This window comes from Halichoeres trimaculatus, unplaced genomic scaffold, assembly GCF_033239565.1.
Source record: "Halichoeres trimaculatus isolate MK-OKI-2021-1 unplaced genomic scaffold, fHalTri1.1 fHalTri1_scaffold_3, whole genome shotgun sequence".
Taxonomy (NCBI): Eukaryota; Metazoa; Chordata; class Actinopteri; order Labriformes; family Labridae; genus Halichoeres; species Halichoeres trimaculatus.
Window position 1 is genome coordinate 30,336,686 of NW_027437181.1, and position 21,288 is coordinate 30,357,973.

Genomic DNA, 21,288 nt, shown 5'->3' on the forward strand with positions numbered 1-21,288 from the left:
GCTCACTGCGCTGCAACTTGCAAAAACACAAAACACCAGCAAATAAAGAAAACATCTTCATCAATTTGACAACATGTGTGCAGCATTTAGAAAACACGCTACAAAAACCACAACACAACACATTAGAAAACGTGCTGCAAAAACACTACAACACAACATGAGTGTTTCTAAAGGAAACTTTAAGTGATGCGCATCTGTCGACAAGCTTGTTTTTTGCTGGAGAGTTTCAGTCACAGCCGAATGTTTTTCATCAAATCATCCGTAACGGTGCATTTTCCTTGTTGTAGTGTGGTTAATTTTAAAAGTTATGTTGATGTTTTTCAGTATGGCTTATTTTTTTACAAGCTGAAGGAGGTGTGATCATACATAAGTGTCCTTTTAAAGATGGAATGGCAGCTCTTTCAGCCATCTCCACACCACAGTTGCACGGTGTAGGAGAGATATAGCATGCTAAATGGATTAATAATGGATCTATTGTGATAAAGTTATGTACAATTATTTTTTCAGCGATGAAAGTTAATATTTTGCTGGAAAAACAATGTTGTATTGATGCATGCTAACGGCTAGCACATTAATGCAATTTCCAATGTATGTTAGCATCAAGCTAGCGCCATGTGCTCTTTAGCGTTTTGGTAGATTAAGAGCTATATAATAAGTGAATGGATTAAAAATGAATCCCTTGTAAGAGAGTTTTGTATTAAGCTATTATGGGGCTTTAAGGGAGTTATCTAGTAGCCCCATTTCTACCCTTTACTTTTATAAAAGTACAAACACATTAAGTGAGAGGTATATACACATCATTTAACTTACTTTAAAGTATGATTGACCTGAAGCTCTTTGATTTAAACACAAAATCAAGTCTTGTTGCTCAGGCTGGGTAGTGTTGGCAAATTACCTTCAAAGCTCCAAAGAAATAAAAACACATACATTTTAGCATATATGTATATATATGTATATCATTGTCAGACACTTTAGGTAACTCTTAAGTTTCAGCGCTGTGAGCTTTCAGGGCCACCGTAGTATAGCTATAAAAGATGAATCAGACCAGAGAAACAAGAGAACCCACACAAATCTGCACGTTATATGCAACATTGCCCTAGAAAGAAGTCTTCCATGATTATAATACTAATGATTTATCAATAGAATAAGGTCATACAAATGGTAGGTATTAGGCTGAGATCAAGTAAGTTATATTTAGATCAGTCACTTGGATCCTTTCCATTTTCCATTTTCTATACCGCTTCTCCTGTTCAGGGTGGCTGGGGGCTATCCCAGCTGTCATTGGGCGAGGTCACTTGGATCCTGTGATATAAAATTCAAGGCCAAATTATTGCTGAAAGGAACATCTATGCTGTGACTATGCATCTGTTTGTCCAGGTAAACACACGACAGGGTTGCAAATGTGTCAACATAAATAAAACATTTCAACCCCATGCATGAATGAAAACAGGGTGGTACATTAAAGTTTAACTAAAGGCCAGAGTAAGTGAGTTTGTTGAAACCTGTTGTCTACAGCCTAAATTCATTATCAGCCTGAACCTGGCCTCGCTGCCTCTGGAGGCTGATAGATAGGATTGCTGCTCATTGCTCCTTTCTGTGCCCACACCCAGAGGACACAGTGATGGATGATTGGCCGAGGACAGCTGCTGCTCTGCCTCTCAGGGGGGTAACTAACAGAGCAGGGGCAAGTGGGCCAGTTCAGAGAACAGAACTGAGCGAAACGACCTCAAGTACAGATAGATTTTTATCTTATCAGTCAGACCCCAGAGTTCCAGATACCACCCTGTGTATCTGATAATACTTCAGACGGATAATGTGATCAGGGAGAGGTGATCATACCTCAGAGGACACATTTCATAAAGATGTATTTACTCTCCACCTATAGCCATGTAAAGTTGTATCACATACTGCAGTGAACCAAAATCTCAAGCCACACTTGTTACAGCTGCTTCTCTTTGGCAGGCTTCAGATAATAGCCAAAGCATGCATATTTAATGAGCATCACCTGCTCTGAATTAAATATGCTGTGAAACACTTTCAGCATCAAGTACAAATGTTCTCTTACGCTTGCTCTGCTTCAGCCACCGAGCACAATACTCCATTCTTTATTCAAGCCAGTTTGTTGAAACATGAAGATTTCTTTCAGCAGTCGTCTGATAAAGATCATCACAGTAAAGTTATTTCTATGTAGCAGCTGTACAAAAAAATAAAACTGCAAGGGTCACGGAAATATGTTTATGTAACTTTATGCAATATTGTCCTCAGCCTACACTCAGCAGCAACAACAGACAACTCTGACTAATTGTTTTCCTTTTCTGCGTTTTCAATTTCTCACTTTGAGAACAACAGGAAGCAGGTCAAGTTTTCAGAAGCATATTCTCTTTAAAACTTTTTTCTCATCTACTGCCTTGCATCACCCTCCTCCAGCTTGCAATGAATGAACAACTTTAAAGGATAAATAGCAGAACAAGAAATCCTCACAAAAACAAGAAATGAAAAACTGAGAGGAATACAAAGAAAGGGAAAACAGCAAGTTGGATTAACACATACTGACACAGAAAGTCTGCAAAATTCCACCAACATTCAGTGAGCGCAACAATGTTAACATCAGTCAAAGCTTAGGGGTGATTTAGAAATGATCTCAGAGCAAGTCTGAGCAAGAAGGGGAAAGAAACTTATATTCTGACTCTGTTGTTGGGTTTGGCTCAGACTCTCGAAAAGTCTCTCAAAAACATCATGGTATGGGGCTCCAATAGACACATTTCTAAAATTTGCAGATTAAGAATTTGGTATTTTACAGCACAAAATACTGTTAAAGATCCAGAGAATGTGGAAAAATCTGTACCACAACATACACGACTGTAGTGGAAATCACAGCATGGCCTCAAAACCACTTCCAAAAACTGTTGTCAGTGAACACCGTTTGTTGCTGCATCAACAAATGGTGGTCAAAACTGTACCATGTGAAGAGGAAACCACACCATAAACAGAAACCAGAAATAGTGGTGTCTTTTTCGGAATAGGGTTGCACGATATAACGATACTGAGAAAGTATCGATACTCCCTGTTTTCAAAAAGTAAACAATACCACGTGTCTTAAGTATCTGTACTCCAAGGATTTTATTTTTCTTCTGAATCAGAGACATTTAGAATCAGGCAACTTGAGAGTCTGCAGCCACCAAGCTGGACCCTCCGTCTACTCTGAAGTGGGCGGAGACTTAATCTCTCTCCAAAGTGTGTGTGTGTTTTGTTGTGCTGTTGAGTGTTGGACAGTGAGCCAGTATTATCTACATGTGTTGACTGAGCTATGCTTGGCCATTTTCAGACAGACAAAGTTGTTTTCATGCATCCTACTCATCAGATCTAGTGCTGACTAGCTCACAGTTTGATTTCTTAAGCTGCATGTAAACGTACTGATGGAGTTACAGACATCACCTTCAAGTTCCAGCGCTCCTGTGAACAGGCTGCAGCTTGTCGAAGGAGACAGTGCACAGTGAGAAATTTTAGCATTACTTGGCTTCCGAAGCTGACAGTCGGGGTGGCTTCGTAAGCTAGTAGACGTATCAAAGCCCGTCTGTAAAGCTTACTACCAACACACACGGAGGAAACACTTCGTACATTACGGAGCACCTCCCTGTTCAGCATCCTCACTTCCTTAAAGAGCAAGTGTGACAGATTCAAACGACGTACCCAAACACAAAAGTCAAACAAGTGTAAATTACTTTGTTACAAGCAAACTAGTTCACCATTAGCGAACTGGTGGTATTTTAAGCGGGTATCGTAGCCAGCCAATCATAACTTTGGTATTGTGACAACACTACTTTGGGCCTGTGCCCATTTACAGCTGAAATACACCTGATTTGTCTTTGCTCCATTACGGCACTGGAACAGACAGGTTTCCATTCAATCTGCTCCTGTAAGACTTGTCCATCAAGTGGCAGGTGATACGCAGCCAACCTATTTTTGCCGGACACGAGCTGTGATGGATAAATTCAGCGTAGGGAAGGTTGAGCGGGACAGGAAGTAGTGACAGGAAACTACCCCCAAAAAACCCAGTAACTTTCAAAATAAAACAAACTGTGTCAAAATCAGTTCGTATTTTGCTTGACTATGACAACAATAGACATAATAAGCAGAGCCTGACCAGGATTCAACAGGTTTGAGGTTTTACAGCCCAACATGAATGAAGAGACTTATCAATGGAGTGGAGTCGGTTTGCAGACATATCTGGTGTATTTGAGATTTGAGACCTTGGCATGCTGATAAAACCATCCTGAGGTCTTCAAGTTCAAATCTAACATTCAATGAAAGGGACTCAGGGTCTTAGGCTCTGAGATGAAAAGGACCACCAGGGTTGTTATCTGCGACAGTACAACTATGTGACTGCATGTCTTAGAAATCTGAGAAGGCGACATCAGTGCTGAGCAGTGTATAAATACAGGCTTTTAGATCAGTGTGCTGCCATCCAGGTATTGTTTCACATTCTCAATAGGAACACTCTCTATGTCAGGCTCATATGTTGTGAGACTGAAACGAGTGAAACTAATGCATTCTCCAGTGGTAAAGTATGTTGTCAACATATCTATTGCATCGCTGTATTGACCAACAGATGTTTGTGCAAACATCTTCACTTCAAGACTGTGCTTCAGAATCTGCAAGTATCCACAAGAGTGAGGACTGAGATTTAGACACCAGGGGCATCCCTAAAGTGAAGTGAGTTTGTCGTGACTGGGAACAAGGCCATTGACCGAGTGATTACAGCTGCACACTAGATTTAAGCTAATGCAAGGCAGCAGTATCACCCTTTGGTGACACCAGTCAAGGCAGAGCTCAGGGGAACTTGCAGAATTTACATATCAAAGTCTGTTTACAGGACTGGGGGAGTAGTACTGCATATGTGAGAAAAAGTTGTATAAAGCTTTTAGTGGCTCCAGTGGGAGCTGTGAGAAGTCTTTTAAATAGCCTTAAGTGATGTCACTTGGGGTATCTGTTGGGCCTGAGGACTTTGGGTCTAAAAATGAAAATATCTCAGAGTTTAGAGCTAAAATCAAGTGAGCTTACCAGACCCATGCTCCTCTTCTCTGCCTGGGGCTTTCGGCTCAGAGCTGCATTATCTACTATTAGTGTATCACAGTGGGATGCTGAGACCTGCCATATTGCATTGTGGGTAGTGTAGGTGCAAGAGAGCAAGGAAGAATGCATTGATACAAAAAAAGTACTTGAGCTGTTTCCTGTTCAAATCATCTCGTCCATAATAAGAGTTAAAATGTGCTGCGGAAATGTTGTGACACTCTTCTCACAGTGCCGCATTATTTGTCATAATACTGGTCAAAAAGCAAGAAGCCTAGAGGAACAACTGGTTATATTTATAAATAAAATCTACATGAGGCTTTAATAGCTACTGTTAGAAAACGTAGAGCTGGAGAAAGGGTGAAGAGACAAAAAATAGAACGTCATTTACCAAGCAAAACCATATTGGTCAACCAAAGTAGGGAAAAATAGCATTGGATAGATTAACCCGAGAAGTTCTGAAAAGTGAACTGGAATAACAACTGTTCAACCAGCTAACGGACAACTCTCCAGGAACTGATGCCAACACATCATCTTGCTTGGCTTGAAGTGAGGTCTCCACGAAAACTGCTCCCCCTGGTGGCTGGCTACAGTATAGGTCGAAAAATCTGTCTCCCCAGTCATTCCAGATGGGCTGTGGACAAACTTTAAAATAATGAATACACCCCGTAGATTTGTTTCTAATGTCCGTTACGCTTAACAATGATTGGAAGCTGCAGTTCTTGGGTACTTTTTGGGGGGATTGTAAAAATATGTCAGGAGGGAGAGCCAAGAAGAGAATAGACTCTCTAAAGAAAAAAAAATAGTTATTTTTCAACTTCATGCTCAACTTCAACTTTATTATAGTCCCGTGGGAAATTTGTTTTTCAGCAGCAGGCATTAGTTCCCAAGTACATGATAATACATAAATCATACGGGTATTACAACATCAGGAAAAATCCTGAACTCAAGTAAAAAAGGACGCCACTTAGACCACAAAATGACAAAGACAAAGAATCAGGCAAAACCTATAAAGTGCATTCAGTCATAAAAGTGCTTAGATAAATAAACAGTAATGAAGAACATACATGATATAGCAGATAAAAGAGATTCAATAAAAGTCAATAAAGAGGATTACAGTCTAAAAGTCAATGATCACTTTTATCTACAAGAAGCATAAAGCTCAAGAAGAAACACTGGTCAGGCTAATGAATTATGGTTTTCAATAGCAACAGGAACAAAAGAAGTTCTGGCTTGCCTAGTTTTAGTTCTCAGCATTCTGTAACGTTATCCAGAAGGGAGAAGATCAAATTCAGCAAACAAAGGGTGATCAGGGCAGTTCAGAATTTGTTGGGCTTTATTGAAAATACGTCTGCTGTTGATATCCTGCAGCTGAGATTGCTGCACTCCGATCACTTTGCTCGCTATTTTGACCAGATTCACAAGTCTGTTTTTACTAAACAAAGCAAGACAACCGAAACAAGCAACCATAGAGGGCTCTAATTTCGTGGCGCAGCGCAGGGGGCGCAAGCCTGGCGCAGCCTGCGCAGTGCTAATTTCGTGCGGCGCACCACCGTGCGCTGCCAATTTGACAATTTGGTAGACCGTCTGCGCAGAGATGGGTGTGACGGCGCGCCAGGGGGAGTTGACGGCACACCAGGGGGAGGTGTCAGCAGATTCATGTTGGCACAGTGACAATTTTGTGTCAAAAAAGTGCGCTGAAAGCTCGCCAGCTCCAACCTGGTCTATCCTCGGCGCAAGGCAGAGCACACCCCACGCAGCTGTAATTTGGTGACAGGCGCACATGTGCGCACATGTCAACAAAGCCTCAGAGGCAGGTTTCCAGAGTGTCAGGCACATTTTGATGCAGTAAACAATCACAGCAATCACTATTTAATGTAACCGTCTGAACCAGCAGATACATTTGTATCTATATTAATTGTCCCATCACATCTGATGTCTGATTAAAGCCGTTTGTCATAATGGAAAGTTAACCTGACGGCAGCTGGAAGTTTGATGCACATCTTACAATTAAACAATAAACAGCCTTAACATCTGATACTGAGTATATATCTGGTTCTCTCATTTAATTTAATTCAAAGAAAAGAGGGAGAGAAAAGACGAAGAAAAGAGATGAAATAAATGTTTGTCACCCAGGATTTACCCGTGATTTCCCATATTTCTCTGTTTTAGTCTTTATTTTCAACGTGATCTGAAAAGATGGGGTATATTGTTGTAAGGAGGATGAGGCTGAGACACTGGGAGAGTATACAGTATATCACCAAAGGCTCTGCTTGGCGATGACAAACCAGGAGTGCATCAAAAGTATTCTGAATGGATAAGCCAGCTGTGTAACTGCCTCTTAATTTTTTACTCCTATTAATGACAAAGGAACAGATTAAATCCGTCCCGGGAGCTGGCCCACACGGTGATGCGCGTCGTGTCCTCCGATGCGCCCCGTTGTCTATTGACCTGCTGCAGGCACAGCAGCTCTGACCGTCTCCGCTACCAGCACTCTCTCCGCGGTGCTGAGGATCAGTCAGACCAATCAGATGCTGCGCCTCGGCCGCAGGGCATTTAAAGGCGAGGAGAGGCGCTCATTTGATTGGTGAAAACAGCGCTCGGCTGTGTTAAACCCACTCACGGCTTTTCTCCCCCCTCTCTGCCATTTGCGCGGAGGGAGGCGTGGACGCGCAGCGCTGCGATCATGGGCGCCTCTCTTGGTAATGCAGGAAACTTGCAAAGTGCGCCAGTCACGCCCTGTGCGCTCGGCGAAGGCCGGCGCAGGGCAGGTGCGCCTGCGCCTGTTCTACGAAATTAGAGCCCACAGTATGTAAGAGCACTTTCTATAAAGCACTAATCGAAAAGAGACACGAGGACCTAACACACCCTGAATTCGTTCATCCTTCTCAAGAAATAAAGTCTCTGCTGGACCTTTTTACAAACAGCATCATTATTGGCTTCAAATGGAAGTAAATTATCGATAATTGTTGCCAGATATTTGTAATGAGAAACAATGTCAACATCCATGTCATTAATGACACTCAGATACACTCATATTCTCCCAGAATCCCTCAAAGTCTTTACTGTGCAGACTCTGGCTGCACAACCAATGGCTGCGCCTGCGACAAGGGGTGTGACACTGCATGATGTTTAAAAAACGAGAGGGGTAAATTCTCACAGAAAGCCAATCCCATCCCACACAGCTACTGTTCAGGAGGCCATACTGTTTGGAGGGAGTCAGTTATGACAAAACCTTCCCCAAACAGTGACTTTGAATAGTGTTGACCCAAAGTGTGCAGTGAAGCTGAAAAAAAAATCTTTATTTATTGTCTTATTGCAGCTGCCTGCATCTCTGTGCAATGCACTTTGGGAAACCTGACAGCATAGATGATTTTTTCCATCCATCAGTGCCGAAAGTACACAATTACACAAACAGTGAAAAAGCTCTTTGGTCATCTGTAATCATTCACTAACCCTAAGAGTGTAGCATGATCACAGCACAAGTGGTAATGGTAGAGATATGCTCACCAATTGAGGGGTGTAATTGTACTTGGCCTTACATGTTGCAACCAGACACCACAAAACGTGCTGAAAGTATCTACCATCAATCTCTGACTCAGAAGGACCCCAGCTATCAGCAACAGGGCTCATCTCTTTCTTCTCAGCCCTCTTTGTTGTCTGACAGGTTCACATTAGGAAAGACTCCCTCTTCTGACATTTTCATCCTCTAAACAGAAGAATTGACAACCTGTGAGAGGGGTAATAGGATGCTCCATAGATAGATAGCTCCAAAACAATGGCTGAAAAAAGTGCTGACAGTTTTGTGGTGAAGATCATCAATAGTGCACAATAACACAAGCTGATCCTCCTCTTAGGTATCCCATGACTGCGTGCTCCTGTTCCAGAGAGCAATCATTAAAAACAAACTGAATGATTGGAGCTACCGGGACTAGAGCAGGGTTTTTCTGAAAAGGGGTCTCCAGTTAAGGGCAGTTGGTCTACTGTTTCTTTATAGTCCGTGACACTTTCAAGCAAAGGATACTTTCCTTTAAGGTATTTATCTCCAGAAATATTTTGTCAACAGATGAGGCACCATTAGATCTGTTTCATTTCATTTGCCAAGGAAATGGAAAAAATAACAGTTCATGCTTTTCTAACATTGCACAATTCTGCAATCAAGATGAAAAGCAAAGGATAAAATTGTTTTTCCAAATAATAGGAAGAGTAAAAGTAGTGGGGTGTTGATCATTTTGGAGAAAAAACTGACAACCTGTTCCTGATGTCCAGCACCAGTCCACTCACAACATGTGATCCAAATACTTGCTCATGCATGGAAAGCATAAAGAAACATGTTATCTACTCAACAGTTCAGTCTGTCACCCAACACTGTAAAATACTGAACCATCCTCAGACTTAAGCCAGTTGTTTACTAGCAATGTGAACAAATTATTTTAGGTATTTGCAGCCTCATTAAATGGGGCGGCTTACGAAAGTCAGGAAATTGGGGGAGATGTGCAACAAATGGTAAAGGACTGGAGTGAAACCAACCACCTGCGATGAGGACCACCAGCCTCTGTGCATAGGGAGCATGCTTCAACCATCAGGTGCCTTATCTCAAAATCTTAAAATTGTCTCACTTTTATCTGTTTGCCTGTTCATAATCTATGATTTAAAATAAGATTATCAGCTCCTAAATGTTTTTTTTCAGTATCTGAGGTCGTGTTCGATTGTCCCAGGAGAAGACAGATCCACTTAGACTGAAAGTCCCTCTGATGACGCTACAAAGAGAAGGAGTGTTTAGAAGAAGATTTGCTCTCTTTTCATTTGCTTTAAAAACAAACATACACCGCAAGAGTCACGCCCCTACCACAGCACTCAAATGGTGCTCATGGGAAATGGTCTTCATCCAGGAAAACACTACTGATTGCCAAAGGTGTTATTACAAGCAACGCCAAACAGTCTTCAAAGGCTTTTTGAGATATAGCACATTTCACCTAGCAGCTGACACAGCAGCACCTCTTCTGTCTGAAAGCAGTACCTGCATCCAGTGAATCTAATTAGTACTTCTGCTCAGCGTCAAAATGTCCTAAATGAAATGAGAGTATGCTGCCGATCAATACCAAGCACACCCACCCTCAGCATTAAAAACTGCTGCAAACAGGTCATTACAGAGACAGTGATTTGTCATGTGTCCAGTGGAGCAGACGAAGGTTGAATGAACAGCAATTACACAAGTCAATATAGCCTTTCTGTAAAGTCCAGTGTTAACCTCTTTATGCCTGCTGTGATGGATTTGTAACATAACCTGTCAGGTCTTGATGCAGCTGAAATGACACTTGTATGTCTATTGATTCAGATTCTTCACAAACCAAGGTTTGTATCAAATCAACTTTGTCACAAATAAATTGGTCAAAGGGTGAACTTCTCATATCTATACAATATAATATGAGTTAGATATAACTATTGTGGGTGCATAATTTTTTAATTATGGTTGTTTTTAATTCAGGCAGTAAGGAATTAATACTGTGTTCCATCCATAGACTTTATAAAACATGGACGTAGCCACCGCAACGTCACCCGTCTATTCCTGAAACCGTGAAATGAAGCCAATGCGTGGACGCAGCCACATTCACTATGACGCCAGCTGTGAGTTTTTCTCCAAGCAGCTACAGGGCGCCTGGCAGTCACATAACCTGAGCTGTGCTTCTGATTGGAAAATGAAATGATCAAAACCGCAGAGAAGAAAAAATTCACTTCCCATGAAGTGTGTGCCGAAAGTGAAATCATTTTAGACCCAAGCTGTTTTTTGAACCAGGCTGTAAATATGTTTTTTTAATATCGTAAAAGTCTCTTTTTATAGCTGGGTGTGTACGTGACTTCAGGTCTTTCTGCAGCCAGCCTCAAGCGGATTCTCAACGAACAGCAACTTTTAGCTCCTCCGCATAGACTTCATTTTTACTAACTATGATGATGCCCCTTGGTCTTATCTATATTGGAAATGGGAAGTGGGGAGTGGGAATGACGTCATTTCTGTAATAGGAAATTCCCCACTCATAAATTCTGACTTCCGAGTACAAATGGAACGCACCATGAGCGCTGACTCAACACCTTGCTGACCTCAGACAAACGGTATGAGAAAAGAACACAGAGTACGATGTAAGTGTGCCAAAAACATTAAACATACACGTCAACTCAAGTGAAGGTTTTTTCGTCACTGGTGAAATAAAGACCTAAGATGTTTCCATATTGTTTTAATTTACAGTGGATCCATTCACTGCACGGGTGATTGTTTTCCTTCATAGTGAGTGAGCAGTGAGCAGTGAGCTCTCTGTCTAATCTACCGTGCATTCACTCCTCCCTTGAGGGTTCACTGTGGAGATAATAACAGCAGAAGCTTCACTGGGCGTGGCTGCCTGCTTCAGGCATGCAAAGGGAACAACAGTGTTTTTCTTTCCACTCAGAAGAGCTGGTTGTTTTTATTAGAAATGCATCGTCAGCTCTTCGCCAACCCAGTATCAACACAATTGACCCAATAACTATGACAAAGTAACAACACAAACATTGCGGTAGAGAGCACAAATACTTGCTCAGTCTGCAGTCTTAGAGATCTCAAAAGGCTTGGAAGACCCAGAGGCGTGACTTTCCAGGCAGGATTTGTTGTTGTGGTTCCACGGGGAGAGTTGAGAGGATAGAATGGTTTCATTTGGGTCAGGTCAGCTGTGCAGTTTGAGCCCCAGAGTACATTAGAAAGAGCCGAAGAAACGCTCTTAGGCGAAGCAGGGAGCTGGACTGAGTGTCGCGGCTGCCCTGTAGTGCTTTTAAAATGCCCTGTGGATCCTTTGGGTTCATTAAGTGGTTTGGGGTTTATGTCACAAGCATTTCTAGAGCCTGCTGTGACTCCAGGAAAACGCCCTTGACCAGAGGAAAAAATAAGTAAGTCCCACAGGTGATGCCAGTGGGAAACCCTGAAGGGTATTTTCTCTGGAAGCCATTAACAGAGTAAAGAGGATGCTGAACATTTCAGGGGAGCTAGGATTTATACCACACAATAATTTAAATGCAAAGTACAGCAAAACTTTCTAAAATATAAGTGCTATAACACTTTACTTCCTGAAATAAAAGTGAACACTACCTGCTATCTTTTAAAGGTTACATTTCTGATGTGAGTCCTCTCTGAGAGTTTTCTCAAGCAGGATATTCTACCTGGGAACAAAACTCTGAATAAAAAGAATGAAAGAATCCCAGGCTCTTGCTTCCTAGGTGAGCGTCAGGGATCAGAGAGAAAGTGATTTCAGGTGATGATATGCAGAGGAGCCGTCTTCGTCTGGCAGATGACTGCTACGGAGCTATGAAAGTGCTCCCTTCGGCTGTGGGCACGTGTTGCTGCATGGCTGCCTCCAACTTAGAATTCAGTAGAAATACAACAGGTCCGCTGGCTCTTATGCCAGACTCACTACCTCAGATATTTATACTCTGTTCAATATCCGGTGAAATATGGAGAGGTTCATAAAATCCATTCTTGGGGTTTTTAAGAAGACTCTAAAGGGTTTGTCGGAAAATGTGAGTCCGTACCTGCAGTGAATCTATTATTTGTTTTTATTCAAACAAAAAAAGAGGTCCATAGTAAATCAAAGATCACAAATCTGCTTAAAGGGCAACTTCGGTTTTTGACACCTGGACCTTATTTATAGGTGTGTGCATGCTCATATACTCACTAAGACAAACATAGTGCAGCTCGGAACCCTTCAGAAGTTATTGATATCCAACCGATTTTAGCCGCACTTAGCGGGGTCACGGCAAGGGAGCTTCAGCGCGGGACATAATCTCTGCAAAATCACTCATTTCGGCTATATTTTTTCATCCATCGCTATCCATCGTCATCACAAACACACTCCTCTTCTGTTGCCATAGGCGAACACTGTCCACAAGCGCACCACCAGTTTGCATTGAGTCGTGGACGTTCTCCTGTTTGTTGTTCTCGAGCCAGCTCTTCGTCTCTCTCCCTCTGCATCCTTCTTTCATGGAGCTCCTCGTCCGTGTACTCAGGCTCAAACTGGTAAGGACAACTGTCAAACTCGAAGTCATAGTCTGAAGACGGTAGACAAGCTGACTTTATGATAACACTGGCGATGGATGAAAAAATATAGGTGAAATGAGCGATTTTGCAGAGATTATGTCCCACGCTGAAGCTCCCTTGCCGTGGCCCCCGCGAAGTGCGGCTAAAATCGGTTGGATCTAAATAACTTCTGAAGGACTCCGAGCTGCACGATGTTTGTCTGAGTGAGTATATGAGCATGCACACACCTATAAATAAAGTCCCGGTGTCAAAAACCGGAGTTGCCTTTTAATTCAGGCAGTTTAGCACCTATAAACCATATCTATTTTTTGTGTGTTCTGCTAATAATTCCTAAATAAAACCTTCTGATATTAAACATTGGACTTTAAAAGCATTATCACCATTTTAGTATATTGTTAGCAGAGACAGTCGGACAAAAAAGTGTACAGGAGATCTCTCTTAGCACAGGGCATAACTCTTTACAACAACTCGCCTCTCGTGTGTACAGCACTGTCATCTTAATGATACAGTTATCATCTGCTTCCTTATTCATACTCATAATCTGCTCTGCACACTGCAACTCTACATACCACATTTCATTATATTTAAGTTTAAAACACCAATGGACTTATCTGCCTCTCTAAAAAATAATAACAGTATTTTATTATTATCATTTGTATTATTATTATTATAATTATTATTACTAATAGTGCATACTCCCCTATGTCACCACTGTGATATATTTTCAAAAAACATCACCTTTATATATTTTAACAAGTAGTGATTTTAATTTATAGCTGGTATATAAACCTCACACAATCTTATTGTTGTATCTTATTGTAACTAGACTGCTTATGTAGCTATATATTTCATTTTATTGTTTTCAAGTTTTGATTTTTTTCTACGGGCTCTGTCTATTGCTGCTGTTTTAACATAAACATTTCCCAGTTTGGGATCAATAGTTATTCTATTCTATTCTATTCTATTCTATTCTATTCTATTCTATTCTATTCTATTCCATCTTAAAAGCTCTTCACAGTTTTGGAATAATCATGTACAATTTTCAAAAAAGTAAATAAATAAATAAAAATGTTTCACATCAGTTAAATTGTCCAATATTAATGTCGTAAATGTTGTTGTCTTTTGTGAACTCATCCCATTCTAATTTCAGCAGCAGTGAGCTGAGGACAGGAAATATAAGCACAAGGTCAAAATGAAGTGAAGAGTTTACTGTTCTCTTTAAATGCTGCTTTATATGTTTTGCTCAGATTATACTACGTTGGCAGGGAGTCTCCTTTCCTGTCTATTTACAGCTGTCCTTATGCAATAATGACAAGTCTTGAAAAACAATTACATCAGCAGCAGCCTGTTTATTTAGCATCTATTTATTTATATCAGCACAGCATCAAATAAATAGTTGCTAAACGTGTTGGCATGTCAGTTGTTTGAGCTCTCTTAAGCAGATGTTTGATATCAATCAAACAGTATTGGCTTCATAAGGTGGGCTAGAGTTTTGTGTATTCCCACGTATGGAGATTGTTAATGCTGGGTACAGGTGGAGACAGATGGGGCTAACACAATGTCTTGCTAGCTTTATAATGTATCATTGCAGGTAGAAGATACTGGAGTAAAATATACAACTGCCAAGAAAGTGAACTCACAACTCATCACTTTACCTCTCCCCCAAAGAGACAGGTCACCCCGTGGCCCGAACGCAAACATGAATCCTCCTAACTCAAATAAAACCATCCCAGAGCAGTGCACCTGAGCTGCAGACAGCTGCTCTGAAACAGATACCAATGCTGAGAGCCACAGAGGTTGTTTATGTTCCTCCAAGAAAAAGGGAAGGTTAAGGAAAATATCTGGAGTTAAAGGGAAACGAGGCTGTGCAACAACAAGAAAGGCAAGATAAAACAGCACACAAACATTGTACTTCACAGACAACAACAAAGTCTATCACCCACAGCAAAGTCAGTTGACTTTTCATTAACAGTCTGCATTTTTAAACATTACCTTGAGCTGTCTGTCTCAGTATTTGAAGATAATTGGCGTACAGAGAAAATGTACAGCCTCTGGTTCACTCGTCCTACACATCTTCATGCTTGGTGTAATGAGTTTTGTCCACACCCTGATACTGGAGCGCTCAGCCAGGGGATTGGCTGCCCACACAGTGCCTCGCTTGTCAATTGATCTGGGTCTGACTCCAGCTTAGTGTACCCTCACTGCAAACCTCAAATGAGGCGCAACACGAAAGCATTCATCTTCATCAGAGGCACACAGGAGAAAGTACCAGAGAGTTATTGTGCAGCAGAGGTGGTTACAAGAAAAGCACTGAAACCAGAAGATTTTTCAACTGTACTCGCAGCTCTTAAAGTGAACTCATTACCACATAATATCTGCGCTGGGTCCCTTATGCACCTTTAGTGCAGGCCTTCTTCCCTCAGTTATATCTAATTACATGGTGCATTTGTGCAGCCCACGTTGCCCTTTTTTTTCGGACAGAGCTATCAGTCATGTAGACTGCTGCAGTATTGTTCAATGGTCTAGTATGTAGTATCACCTTGAATGGTATTGCATTGCATTGTGTATTATTTTGTATTTTGTTGTGTTAAATTTTATCAAATCATTGTAAATTGTGTTGTACTGTATACTATCATACAAAGCAAACTGTAAAATATCATGTTGTAATAAATGTGCGTGGTCTCAGTGACGTCACCTGTCTATTTTTGAAACAGAGTTGTGAAGCAAATCGTCAGCGCCCTATTGGAAATGTGGCGGGCTTAGAGCCTCCACACTAAAGGTCTTTGCACACTGAGACCGTTTTTTTTTGTTGTTGTTGTTGTTCAAAATTGACGCACGTTAAAAAGAGAAAACTGATCCCATGTTATGTCAATCGCATTTGTACACAAGCCAAAACTTCAGTCCGTCATTATTTTAATTGAAAAGGTTCAATTTTTTGCATTTATTTGCATCCGCCCAGCTCATTTCCTGGGTAGTTTTACAATTCAGAGACGCTGTAGGCCACTTGCAATATCACATTTTCTGACATATTTTCTCTACACATTTTGGGCTATGTTTAAATGATAAATGAAGACTTGTGTATGTGTGAAACAGTGTTTCTGTGTGCCTGTGTCTTTGTACCCGCACGTGTTTACCTCATACATACTGACAGCTGCTGCTCAGCATCAATTGCTTGATGATTCAATTTTTCTTGTACTGTGAATTTTCGCAATTAACACAAAAACTAGAAAATCACTCAGAGAGCACAGACCTCTGCCAAGCCTGATGTGATTGTCACGCAACTCTTTAGTCCTACTTTAATGTTATACTCTCTTTCAGCAGACTGTCTGCTACAATTTGGTGTTAGTTGCAGGTTTGTACAATAATTTGTTACCTAACAGTGTTGAAAATTATGATGACCCTGTACATATTTCATACACTGGATCTTAGTATCCATATTGCCAGGATCTGGATCGTACTTTTACATCTGTCAGAAATTATTGTGACCTTGTCTTATGTTCTTTCACAAAGCAAGCCGACCATTTATCGTGGGGTTACATACACATATGGTGAAAACAGTCCCATCTCACAATTATAAAGAATCCTTTAAAAAAGTCTTGGATCCAGACGTGATGTGAATCACCTCCAAAATTTAATCACTTCTTCCGTATCCCTTTTTGAACATTTCCTAAAAAACATCACCAAGATCCATTGGTTACTTTTTGAGTTGTGTTGTTCACAGACAAACAAACTCACAAAAACATAACCTCCTTGGCAGAGGTAATAAACGCATTGGATTGAGTGTGCAACGTGTCAGTGCTTTATGTTTTTTTTGGGGGGATTACAGATAAAAAAAAAAAAAAATACAAAAAAAAAGACTCAGTTTGCAAAGACCTTAACAGCTATAGGGTTCCTGTCAGCCATGTGAGCTGCACCTCTGATTGGGTAAATTCGTCATCCTAATATCTAAACTGTCAATTCAGAAAAATAAATCACCTACCTGTACTGTGTGTGCTGTCGAGAAATAAACTACCCTGAATGCAGACATGCTTTGTCTTTGCAGGCTATAAACGTGTTTATTTTTGCTGTAAAAAGCACATTTTTGCTTGGTGTGTGTGGTGTCCATCCCTTGTGGGGCCAGCCACAAGCAGACACTTGACAAACTGTGATCTCTAGCACTTCCTGATATGTTTATGACCAGAACTTGTTGCTTGATCGCATAGTGTCGTATCCCATCCCACAGAATTGTAATGCACACATTGTGTTGTGTTGTACTGAATCATATCATGTTATGTTGCACTGTATCATAAAGTTGTATTGTATTATACTGTCTTTTTCATTTTCTATCATATTGTACTGTACCATTTGTGGCTTGTTTTCTCAAGTTTAATATCACAATACTTTTTTCTCCTACTGCATATATTAGATTGGGTGCCCTCTTTAAAGCCTGGTGCTGTTTAAAATTGATCCATACAAACCCCACCCTTAATTTGGTTTCAATTTTTGAACCTAAAGTAAAGCCCCAAAGGTAAAAACATCAGTGACAGTTAAAGTTTTCGACCAGTGTGATGTTGCCAACATGTCTGTGCAGTTTACAGGTCAATATGAAGAAATGAACTGACCCACTCAGGTGGAGAAACCTGGATTTATTCTGGCCTGAGTAATTTATTAAACTGTTTCTCATGCACATTTATCATAATCAATCAAAGAGCAGCTGGGCCAAAAGAGCAATTTAGAGCTCTGCAGAGTTATGCCATTGCTGAGTCTGGAGTAAGTTTGAGGAAAATTATATAAGGCAATATTGCACCTCTGGGTCCAGTTTATGTCAGTATGTAATGAATCATTCATTACCAGAGATCCATAGCTCACAAATTTATCCACAGGTTGCAACTCATCAACAGAGGGAAAACAGACAGTAGGAGAAGAAAGTGATTTATGAGTGGATATACAAGTTAATCTAAAGTAACAGAGATCAAGCTGGACAGATGTTAAGAACATATGGACCAGCGTGCTGGTTTTCAAACCACTGAACATGTCAGTAGCACCTGCTCATCAAGCTTTTTTTTGCATCCATTGCTTTCAAAAGCGATAAAAACTTTCTGAAAATAATGAAAAATACATGGTTTTCCATGACAGGACCAATATTTCGCTGGTTCCTTATAATTGGAAACTGCTTGCTTCTTGCTCTGGGCAGACTTTGGATCCCAACACTATTGATTATGAGTAACACCAGATGCCAGAGTTGGATGAGCGATGAGCAGTGAAAGGATGGAAGTGATGAGTGCGCCATGAGGGGGTTGTTTGTCTTTTAGCCAGGGAATTGTGTCAAGACTCACAATCTCCAAAATCCATCAGAAACTTGCTGTCCGACAGACTACATGTTCATTAAACCCTCTGGACATTTGGCTTAAATCGGTGGAAATGCACATTTATAATTCAAGTTGAAAGTTTCATCAAACACCTACATAAATTGTGTGAAGAAACTTTGATAGACACTAGAAATCCTTTCATAAAAGTAACATCTCATTTTGCTGTGAAGACTTAGAAAAAACTGTGTAGGTGTGGCTTATCACATTTTTGATTGACATCTACATTATTCAGCTAAAAATATCCACCTTGACTGGTTAAATCATAAATTACTCTGCTGTAAATATCAATGTTGGCAGTTTGAATACACCTTTGTATTATCCTTTGTATTATCATTTGCTGATGGCTTTAGTTGTTTTCAAAGCCAGAAATGCCATGTTAGTTCTATGAAAGCAGCTCAATCCCCTCGAACATTAGCCATTATTAGCTGGTCAAAAAAGGTCACCAAAAGCCCACAAGCTTCACCAGCTAAAAAAAGACATCCATGACCACAGCCTAAACCGCTAATAGTTGATAAATGCCCAACAGGGGGCACTTGCAGTGGGTCCAAAAATCTGTTGTGGGATTTTGTTTAGTTTTTGTTTTTTATTTGAGCCTGTTATTATTCTTGTATCAAAGGATTGAGGATGAAACTTATGTAAAATCCTTATTTTTTAAAGATGTATTGTTTTTGAGCATGTGATCAAGAAATAAAAATAAAAATAATTAAACAAATAATTCCACTGTGAGTTTTGGTGTTGAGTGGCGTTTCAGTGACAAAGTCTCGAGACTTAGTCACATGACCCTGCTCATTTTGATTTTGAAAATTCTGTATATAATAGGTAGTATGTGAAAACTTGCAAAATCTGCAGTATGCCAAAAATCCCTGGATGTGCTTCTGACCTACAAAAATTTCTCAGTATGCAATGGACCAGTCTACCTGGCATACTGTTTCCCATAATGCTCAGTGCTAACGCCGTTTGTGTCAGATATACACAAACACTAGATGACTAATGCACGCTGTGACTCTATGGGAAGCATTGACGTCACAATGGCGGCCATATTAGGGTCTGCTTGATCACTCACAGTGTTAAAGTCAGTGGAGCGTGGGCTTTTGAAATAGCTGTAGATTGCTCAATTTTCAACAGATTTTCAAATGCCGTGGTTTGTTATAAACGTCAGAGATGTAAGTACATATAAATTTTACAGAGTCCATAGGTAGCCAAAATGATAAGATTAGTAAAAAACCAATCGGTCTGTAAATCTGTCAAGAATTCAGTGAGTTACAGGTGTTTAAGTGAGTAAAGCATCCGCCTTGCCTCGACTACATTTCAACGCATTGGAGCAGTCCCTGTCCCAATATGGCCGTCGGTTGACTACGCTGCCGACTCCCCCGTAAGACATCTGTTGTTCTTATATGTATCTATGGTTTGTGTATGCTGGCGGCAGATTTCGGTGAAGTACCGCCATCTACTAGAATGAGTCAGCATTACAACTACAATACAACAACACTAACATTGGACGCTCCATGAGATAGAAGTGCAGTGATGCTAAAGAAACACGAGTAAATCTTGTTGCTCCCAGTCATAAAGAGGTGTTTACTTCTACATATTCATTAAAGCCCATATAAACCACTTATTCACTTTTATTAACCATGCGTGGATTAAATAGAAGTGTATTTTCCATCAGCTGTAGAAATAAAAATCCATTCCAGCTCTATTTTTTTTTAACAAATGATAAAACTTTTGGTGTAAGACTAAAAATCAAATGTGATGATTTTGCTATGATGTGATCAACAAAATAACTAAAATGCCAAAATGTACCTCAAGTTTTTGTGGTATATTTGTAATACAAGCAAAATAAAATACATCTGCTGTAGCTCTATTGTCCGAAACTGAAAACTAGAGTAGTATACTACAAAACAGACTTAACAGCCTATGTCAGTGTGAGTGTCATCATTATGGAGGGGTGGGATACTGAAACATATCTTTAAGACATACATCCAGATGAAGTATTACGCTATGAGAAAATCTATATGTATCCCTTATAAGTAGTTCCATTCAAAGGTGCAAAAATAGATTTTTCCATCCCAAGTGACCCAAAATAGTCAACACAGAGCTTTTTCAGCATCTTTCCAGTCAGGTCTGCTGATATCACACGCAGCTAACGGCCCACAGTCCCAGCAGAGACGCGCTGCAGCTGCTGTGCTGGTGTTTCTCAGATCTTCAGGACTTGGGCGATGTTTTGCCCCACTTACATGCAGCAGCTTTGTGAATTAAAAAGGCTCCACAATAAAGCCTGCTTGTGCTGCATCGGATAGCAAAGCCTTCCTGTGGGTCTGAATTAGTGTTCTTGGACATGTACCCAGAGTCCCTGCAGCCAAACAAAGCAGAGAGAAGATTGTAGTTTGCTGCCTCACACCAGCAGAGGGGGGTGTGCTCAAGTCAGGAGGAGGGAAGCTGGAGTGTGTCAGCTGTGCCGGCTGGAGCATAGCTTGTTTGTGAGCAGCCACACCCTGAAACAAGAGCACTTACTGACAAAACCACACACACATACAACACACGCATGCAGTATTTATGTGTTTATAAACATTGTTAGCATGGATGCATTTCCAATATGTCACGTCAGTTTTAAGCACAGGCAGAGGATTTAATGAATGGGAACATCTGGAGTCCCAACATGCTACATGTACTAGCAGATATATCAGGTTAATGATAAATAAATAATGTGTCATCCATGACAGTCTCAATGATCGAGAAATGTGTTTGCAGTTTGGGGTCTGTTTAGTCTACATCTGTACTGCAAAGAGCTTCCCAAGGGCTCAAAACTGAGGT